The sequence below is a fragment of the Pinus tabuliformis genome, chromosome 6, assembly GCF_031772625.1.
Source record: "Pinus tabuliformis cultivar Carrire ecotype Pingquan chromosome 6, CPIR1, whole genome shotgun sequence".
Classification (NCBI taxonomy): domain Eukaryota; kingdom Viridiplantae; phylum Streptophyta; class Pinopsida; order Pinales; family Pinaceae; genus Pinus; species Pinus tabuliformis.
The window spans coordinates 901,535,659-901,544,778 of NC_142292.1; positions in this window are offsets into that span (position 1 = coordinate 901,535,659).

Here is a 9,120-nt window from a genome sequence, read left to right on the forward strand (position 1 = left end):
TATTGAAGGAAGTGATGCATGTTCCAGGATTGAAGAAGAATCTTATCTCTGTGGCGATGTTAGAAGACAAGGGATATGATGTTGTTTTCAGTGAGGGAAAGGCTTTCCTGCGCAGTAAGACAACTGGAGAAACCCGAAAGATAGGGGTTCAAGTCAGGAACCTTTATCAGTTGCATGTAGATGGCTGCGCAACAATGGCATGCAAGGCAGAAGGATTGGTGAGCCGGGATGATGGCGAGCTGTGGCACAAGAGATTGGGCCACCTTCACCATGGAGCCTTGAAGATACTGCAACAGATTACTACTGGGCTTCCTAAAGGCACTCTTGCGCAGTCAGATCAGTGCAAGGGGTGTATTTTGGGAAAATTTGTGAAAGCCACCTTTCACGAGAAGGATAGTCGCGCCACGACGATCCTTGAGAGAATTCACACAGACGTGTGTGGACCTTTCTCAGTAGCTTCGACAGCAAAGCACAGGTACTATGTGATCTTTGTTGATTATTTCTCTCAAAAGTGCTGGATCTTCTTCATGCAGAAGAAGAGCGAGACATACTCAAAGTTCTGTGAGTTCAAAGCACTGGTTGAGAGGGAATCGGGGAAGAAGGTGAAGGCTCTTAGGAGTGACAATGGTGGTGAATTCATCTCTGGCGAGTTCAAGGACTTTTGCAGCACAGAAGGGATTCGAAGAGAGCTCATAGCTCCCCATAACCCACAGCAAAACGGGGTTGTTGAGCAGAAGAACAGAATGATCGTGGGTGCTACACGGGCGATGTTGCATGATCAGGGCCTACCCCTTCAATTGTGGGCGGAGGCATGCAATACTACAGTATATGTGCAGAACCGTTGTCCTCACAGGATACTTGGCATGAGTACACTCGAGGAGGCTTATTCTGGTAAGAGGCCTGATATTTCCCATTTGAGGATTTTTGGTTCTAACGTTTACATGCATGTGACGAAGGATGCCAAGAAGAAGCTGGAGTCGACCGCAGAGGTTGGGATATTTTTGGGGTACACTGATACGCCCCACAACTATCGTGTGTATTTGCCAGACAGTCGTAAGACTGTTGTGCGATGGGATATCAAATTTCAGGAGGAGAAAGCCATGAAGTGTTCGCTTGAGAGGGAGCCACACTTGCATGCAGATGAGGAGCTATTAGTTCCTAAGGATGAGCTTCAGGATGTGGATCAGCCACAAGATGAATTTCATGGAGTGGAAGAGACCACTCATGCAGCGCCAACCATCAAAGGGCGAAAGCGCACTACAGAAGCTGAGCGACTGGCTCAAGATGCAGAGAAGGTTGTAGGACCACCTACAGGAAAACGCAGACAGAGACAGTCACCTGATCGGTACACTGGATACATGGCTCTTGTGAGCAAATGTGTTGTGACTGAGCCATCCTCTTTCGAGGAAGCTGTGGAGGATCCCACATGGGTAGATGCCATGGTGGAAGAGTATGATTCGATTGTCAGAAACAGTGCATGGGAGATTGTCCCAAGACCGGAAGGGAAATCAATGGTGGGTTCGAGATGGATCTACAAAGTGAAGCAGGCAGCTGACGGGAGTGTGGAGAAGTACAAGGCAAGATTTGTTGCCCGAGGCTTCTCACAGATAGAGGGGATCGATTATGAGGAGACCTTTGCACCTGTCGCAAGGTATTCTTCCATACGGACGATTCTTGCTCTCTCAGCGCAGATGGGGTGGCACATTCATCAGATGGATGTGAAGACTACGTTCCTCAATGGAGTCATTAAGGAGGAGGTGTACATAGAGTAGCCCGAAGGTTTCGAGATCTTCAACAGCGAGTCGCATGTGTGCAGGCTCAAGAGAGCATTGTATGGGTTGAAACAAGCACCACGTGCTTGGTACACATGGATAGACAGTTATTTCACCGGACTTGGATTCTCCAAGAGTGAGGCGGATCCTAACCTATACCAGATTGTGGTGGAGGGTAAGTTGCTTATCATTGTACTTTATGTAGATGATTTGATTTTGACAGGAGATGAGCTGTTGATACTTTCATGCAAGGATGATCTTGCTAGAGAGTTTGAGATGAAGGACTTGGGCCTCCTTCATTATTTCCTGGGATTGGAAATTTGGCAGCGCAGTGATGGACTATTTGTTTCTCAGGGTAAGTATGCTCGGGAGATACTGGAGAAGTTCAACATGCATGGCTGCAAGCCTGTTGATACTCCTCTTCCTGGAGGTTGGAGGAAGGAGGATGCTACTTCAGCGGAGGTAGTGGATGCCACTGTTTATTGACAGTTGGTGGGGTCGCTTATGTATCTGGTCAATACACAACCCGATATATGCTATGCTGTTAACCAGCTTTCACAAGCTATGGTTAAGCCAACCAAGCTCTTCTGGAAGGTAGGCAAGCATGTATTGCGTTATCTCAGAGGCACATCGGGATATGGATTGTGGTACAGACAGGAGGATGAGGTGAAGCTATGTGGCTTCACGGATGCAGATTGGGCAGGGAGCCCAATGGACAGAAAGAGCACATCTGGAGGGATTTTCAGTATCAGGTCGACAACAGTTTCTTGGTACAGCAAGAAGCAGAGATCTGTGGCACTCAGTTCAGCAGAGGCCAAGTATATGGCAGCAAGTTTGGCTGCATGTGAGGCTATATGGATGAGGAAGATCCTGGTCGGGTTGTTCAGGTCACACTTGGAGCCTACAATGATTTATTGTGATAACCAGAGTTACATTAAACTCTCGGCTAATCCAGTATTTTATGATAGATCCAAGCACATTGACATCAGGTACCATCATATCAGAGATTGTGTGCAGCGGAGAATCATGTTACTTTCATACATTCCAATGGAGGATCATGATGCTGATATCTTGACGAAGGCACTCACCAAGAGCAAATTCGAATACCACCGAGGCAGGATAGGGGTTGCAGATAATCCATATCTTGTTGAGAGGGAGTGTTGAAAATGCAACAAGATGATGGAGCTTAGTGGAAAGGAGTCGCCTTCACTAAGTGGGCCCGCAGGCTATTTTTGGCGCAAAGTCTATTTTTAGACTATGTCTATTTTTAGACATATGGATCATGGTCTATGAGTTGCAGGATGCTATTTGTGGATGATTGGTCATGTTGGTAAAAGTAGATGGACTTCTATTTTTAGACATATGGGCGGAGTCTATTTTTAGACTGCCAGGCTAAAAATAGAACAGTCGAATATTATTAGCTCTTAATAATATTTGGACTATAAACATTATCTTATCCTATTGGAGCACTTCAGTTTGAGCTACGGATGTGGCACATGCAGCTGCCAGAAGGAAATACACTTTTCTTGTAGGTCAGTTGAGCTATTGCATGATGGACTTCAGTTAGAACTCAAGTGATTGTGTTTGGTGGAGTTGATTGAGGAGTTGATGGAGTTGTGTTCAATTTGACTTAGTTGAACTAGTTGTATTTAGTCTAACTGCAGAATACACTAGTGATGAGTGATGTGAATTATTTATTAATTAATTCACTAATTATTAACTCATAAAGCAACTAAAGAATACATCAGTTAACTCAGTGCATGGACAGTTCAGTGGAGACAGGTGTTAGAGGTGGAGACTACTACCAGTTGTGCATGAGATTTGCACAATCAGTGATTGAGATTGCCAATGAGGATTGCGCAGTACAAGCCAAGGAAAACGAGCTTGGATCATTCCTATTCTTGCTTCGGATTGTGCAGTATAGGCAGGCAGACAGCGGAGGAGATTTGAACCTGTGACTTGATTCAGATCTGAGCTAGTTTGTGTGTAGCAGGTGGAGATAGTACTGATTACTTGTGAGGAGTATTGTACTATGTATTGTTACATGTTCTCTATCATTATAATATACAGATAGTTAGGGGTTTTCAGTTGTATGTTTTCCCCGGTTACATACTGTGTTAATGTGCGCATGCGATTGATGTTTCATTGTTTTTAATTCCGCAAAATTAATGATCAACATAGAGGAGGTTATGTATTATGCATGCATTCTGCAATAGTGTATAATCAGGATAATCTCTGTGAATAAGTGTCATATTATTCAAAATTTCTACAGTTCTTGGTCTAGATAAGTTGAAGGAAATGGAGCAAGCAGTGATTAATATTAGGAAAAAATTAAAGGCATCCTAGGATAGGAAAAAGAGTTATGCATATCAATAAAGAATGCACATGGAATTTCAAGTGGGAGAGTATGTGTATATCTGCATCAAACCAAGGAAGATCTCCCTAAAAGTGGGATCTTGTGCTAAGTTGGAACCCAAATTTTGTGGACCATTTCAATTTTTGGAAAGAGTGTGGTCAGTGGCTTGTAGATTAGCCTTACCACCCATAGTGAAAGCACATAATGTTTTTTTACATTTCGTCACTTAAGAAGTATGTACATGACACTAATAATATTGTCAATTGTTTATGATACAGGTGGCTCAATGTTGTGCTTATGGTTGGAATAATATTATGTGTATTCATGAATTTGATGTCTATTTCGATTGTGTTTTTCGTGGCTATATTCATGTTGAATGTGATACCATGTGTTTATGAATACTCAAATATACTCCAAAAGCTTGTGAAAGAGTATATATATGTAAATCAACATGTTCCTGTACTAGTTTCCTTGTCTAAACCAAGAATTTGTAGCTTTAGACCTTGTTTCCACAACTCCCAGAAGTTAGTAGTTAGGACTTCCCCACTGTCAAACATATTCATAAGGAGTGATTTAGTTGTATAGGAATTAAGCCCTTGGTCGTTATAAGCATTAGGACTTCAAGTTGTCAATGGAAGCGAGATGATTGTCTTACCATTTACAGACATTACCTAGAATCTGTCTTATGTGCTATATGTGTACACCGTTAGACCGGACACACAACAGAGTTTAAACTCATTTTATGTGGGCACGATCGAAATCGAGTAGGTGCTAGTGGAACCCTAACCCAATGGAATTGTTCCATGAAGGTTGGCCATTGGTCATCAACTGCAACTCTTGCATTCACCACTTAGGTATAGCTCAATCCAATGGCCAAATACAAATCAATGTGGATGAAAGGGCTGAGAGTAGGGTTCAAGTGGGCCTTAGAGCACCAAAACACTATCCACTGCCCACTGCTCACCACTGAACACCGGTGCACATTGTATCCTATATTAGTGTGCTAGTGGGGGTCAAAAAACCTTGTCAGAGTTCCAAGGTGGAACCGCTTGCTGCCCACCTCTACCCACATCTTACTTGGCGTTGATTATCACTACCGGTGATATGCATGGTTGTATGATGTGGGCTTGATTGTAGGACTCACTAAGTTAACTTGTCATGATTATGTGGGTTCCACATGGTTAGTATATTGACATGGCATCTAATGATAGGAAAAAACTTCAATTATGTATAACTTTTGATCTAAGGCTCGAATCAAAGTAAGAGTGACACCATTTGAAAGCTCTTGATGAGTTGAATACAATAGTGGCATTAAAAGTTGATTCCACATACTTGCAAAAATAAGGTTTTTTCTAATGGCATATTCATAACAAGCCTTAGAGATCAATTCGAACAACAAGTAACACCTTTCACATCCCGAGGCACTTTAAGGGAGTGGAAGGTGGTTACATCAATATTCTAGGTCTTCTAAGCATGGTGGTTTCACTATTTATAAAAATTTATGAGTCCATCATTAGTAGAGTACATAAAATTGTTCATGGTGCATAGGGAGTTCAAAGTAATATATGAGTTGAACATGGTTCCTTACTCTCTCTATAGTTCTTAGGCTCTACATTGATGAACTGGAGGAGATCATCGCAAACACATTAGTCAATACAAATGGTTTCTTTCTCATTGGAGTGTATGTTAGTATCCTTCTTTTTGTTGATGGCATACTTTTGATATCATACTCAATGAAATGGCTCTATAAATAGCTAAACATATTTGGATATTTTTGTAAATCCTATGGCATTCACATGAATTTGGGGAAAACAAAAGGAATGGCTTTCAAGACCTCAAAAATAGAGACCAGATATTTCATTTTCACTTATAATAGTAAGCAAGTGGAGATGAACTCATCATATGCATATTTAGAATGTTATTTTCTAGACCACACTTTAGTTTGACATCTACAATAAAGTCTCACTTAAGGTTATGTGACTCTTTCTTCCCTCGGGAAGTTGTGTTTCCAACTTTAGTTTCAAGAGATCTAGGCAAAGATTTGTCTCTCTCACTCATTAGTCTTGCCTACCCTTTTTTGTAGATGTTATATTTGGTGGCATTATCTTTAAACCAGAAGTTGGAGTTGAATAGAGAGTATCCTTGTTTCAATGATCTCTAAACACATCCACACACAGAGATCAATTCTCATCCTTGTAGAATTCAACACAACCCCATTCATTGCATCTATGGTTTCCATCTTGTGACAATAATCGGTCAGGTGGATGGGCACCCCCTAGAAGGGTCATACCAAGTACTCATATCTTGCACTCAAGGATTTCATACAAATAACATATAATAGGATCAACTCCCACTACGATGCTAGAGCCTCCTCATTATTCAATCTTGTTGGTCATGAAAATGGCACAACTTCTCCATAGACACACTATATTTCTTCAAAATTTAAATAAACATGGGCATTTGAGAAAATATCTTCAAATCTTATCTTTTATCCACATTAGTTATGCCATAGAGCTACTCTCACCAAAGATCTAATATTACTTCAATACAAATCTTCATTTCAATGAAAGCCTTATTAAGCCTCCTAGATACACCAAAATCTAGTTGTCTTGCAATTTGAGGGTTTTGCTGGCTCATATAAGAGTTTACTCCCCTCATGAAATATTAAGACAAACAACCATATTCCTTGAGCTAATTGTCCCTATTGGGCCTAATTCCTAGAGTTGAAGAATGAGGATCACTTTGTCTTTCAATGCTCACTAAACTAAGAGATAAGAGGGTAGTTCTCTGCCATTTTAGGGGCTCTCATGGCTCATTCCAACTTGTATGGTTTATGAGAACAAAGATGCCTAGCCTTCTTCGTTTAGAAGATGTTCAACTTGTAATATAGTATTTTTTCAAGACTAATTTTCTGAATTGATTGATATCATGATGATTAATCATATTTTTAGTAAACCTAAATAGGAAAAGACACCATGACCAACTTACCTTACTAACACAATCAACAATACATTAGATAGTACAAATCCTTTAACATTGTGAGCATAATATATATTTTTTTCTTCAATCGATGAGAAAAATATGTCAATGTAATACTAACTCAATTACTTTGGAAAACTCTTCTTGCCAACTGTCTAAATAAATTTCATTTAATGAATAAATGCAATACTACATTCTATTTTTGAATTTTAATTAAACACAATTTTTTAATAATTTTATTTTATATCTAACGAAAAAGTTAGAAAAATTGAATTACATATAAATTATTGAAATTACAAAATATAACATAATTTTATACATTTGACCTACAATTTAAATAATAAAAATTTCCAATTAACTTAGAAAAAGAAAAAAAGAAAAAAACAAAAGGACAACAAAAAACTTTCGACATGTCCACTAATTTTTTTTGGTACGTGTCCACAACAAAGAGCTTCTGTTTGGGAAAAATAAACAAGGGAATGTTCGATGTATCCCGAGTTGCTTTTTTCACAACAAATGGGCGGTTGTGTGGATTAATCATTACACTAAGCTTATGTCTACATTGAGTACTGTAATGTTGTTCACCATCTCTTTCTCTCGATTATGCAATGGAGGCGGTCCAAAATCTGCACTATAATCCTGTTATTGCTTTTTCCTTTTAGGTTTATCTTCAAAAGGCGTTGATGCCATAATTTCGCTTTTGCCTTGGAATTCGATGAGAAATTCTTTAAAAAAAACCAAAAAAATCTGAATCTTGAAAGCTATAATTCGGATTTTCAAAAGTTTCTATTAAATTTTCCCAAAATCATATTATAATTTTTATTATTTTTAGAATTTTTAAAATTTAATTTAATTTATATATTAATATTTATTAAAAAACAAAATTTCTTTATTAAATTTATTTTAAATAATTGAAAATAATAATTATTACCCTCTCACCTCCCACAAAAGGCACAATGAGCTTTGTTATAACTCATGGAAATGAAATAGATGTGATATAAAGTAGACGGGCATAATGAGCTTTGCGATAACTCATGGGAGTGAAATATATGTGATATAAAGTAGACAGGTGGAGCATGCACATCCCAAAAAAATATAAAAGAAAGAAAATAAAACCAAATAAAGTATTTGAAAATAGTCAATTTATTGGGATAAAGAATAATGAGGAAGCTTTTATGTTGGGTTATAGAGTAATTTCTTATATTCAATAAAAAGCAACAAGTTAATCACTTTTTATGGAGTTAAGATTCTATGATCAATGTAAACTTTATTGAGGACAGAGGACATTTAGATGGTAAACTTTTCAGAGGAAATAGGTCTAATGAGTGAGTCTTTTTTCTTTAATAATCACATGAAAAAAGACTTACTCATTACTCATTAGACCTATATTTTCTGAGAGGTTTACCATCTAAATGTTGACATTGATCATGGAATCTTAGCTCTATAAAAGGTGATTAATTTGTTGCTTGCCTTATTATGTGACTTGCTTCTATAAAATTGATGTTTGAGGTTAACATGTCATGGAGGAAGACGGCTTAAAATTTCTAATCTTTATAAATCATAAAATTATGTTCGGAGAGATAAGTGAATCCTTGAAGAGACAATATATGTGTCCTTTTACATCATTAAAAGGAGAGTATTTGAAAATAAAGTGGTCCTCAATATTAGGTTCCAGGTGGTAAATTTGGAAAATATAGTGCTCACCAAGACTATGAGGGTTTGTCTCAATGTGAAGATGGTGGGAGAAAACTCTAAAGGGAGCAAGAGGAACCCCCAGGCTACATGGCCACTGAAGTTTGGTGTATTCTGAGGGTTGCATAAGCTAGTCACTAATATGGAAATATATATCTACATAATGCTAAATCTTTGAAGAAATTAGTAGTCTTAGACCATGTGGACTAGACATAGGCTTTTCATATCTCAAACCGAATTCATTTGTTTATCTATCCCTTTAAGGGATTAGGCGTATCCAATGAAAATATGATGGTGGTATTAATATCAAGGCCAAAGAGT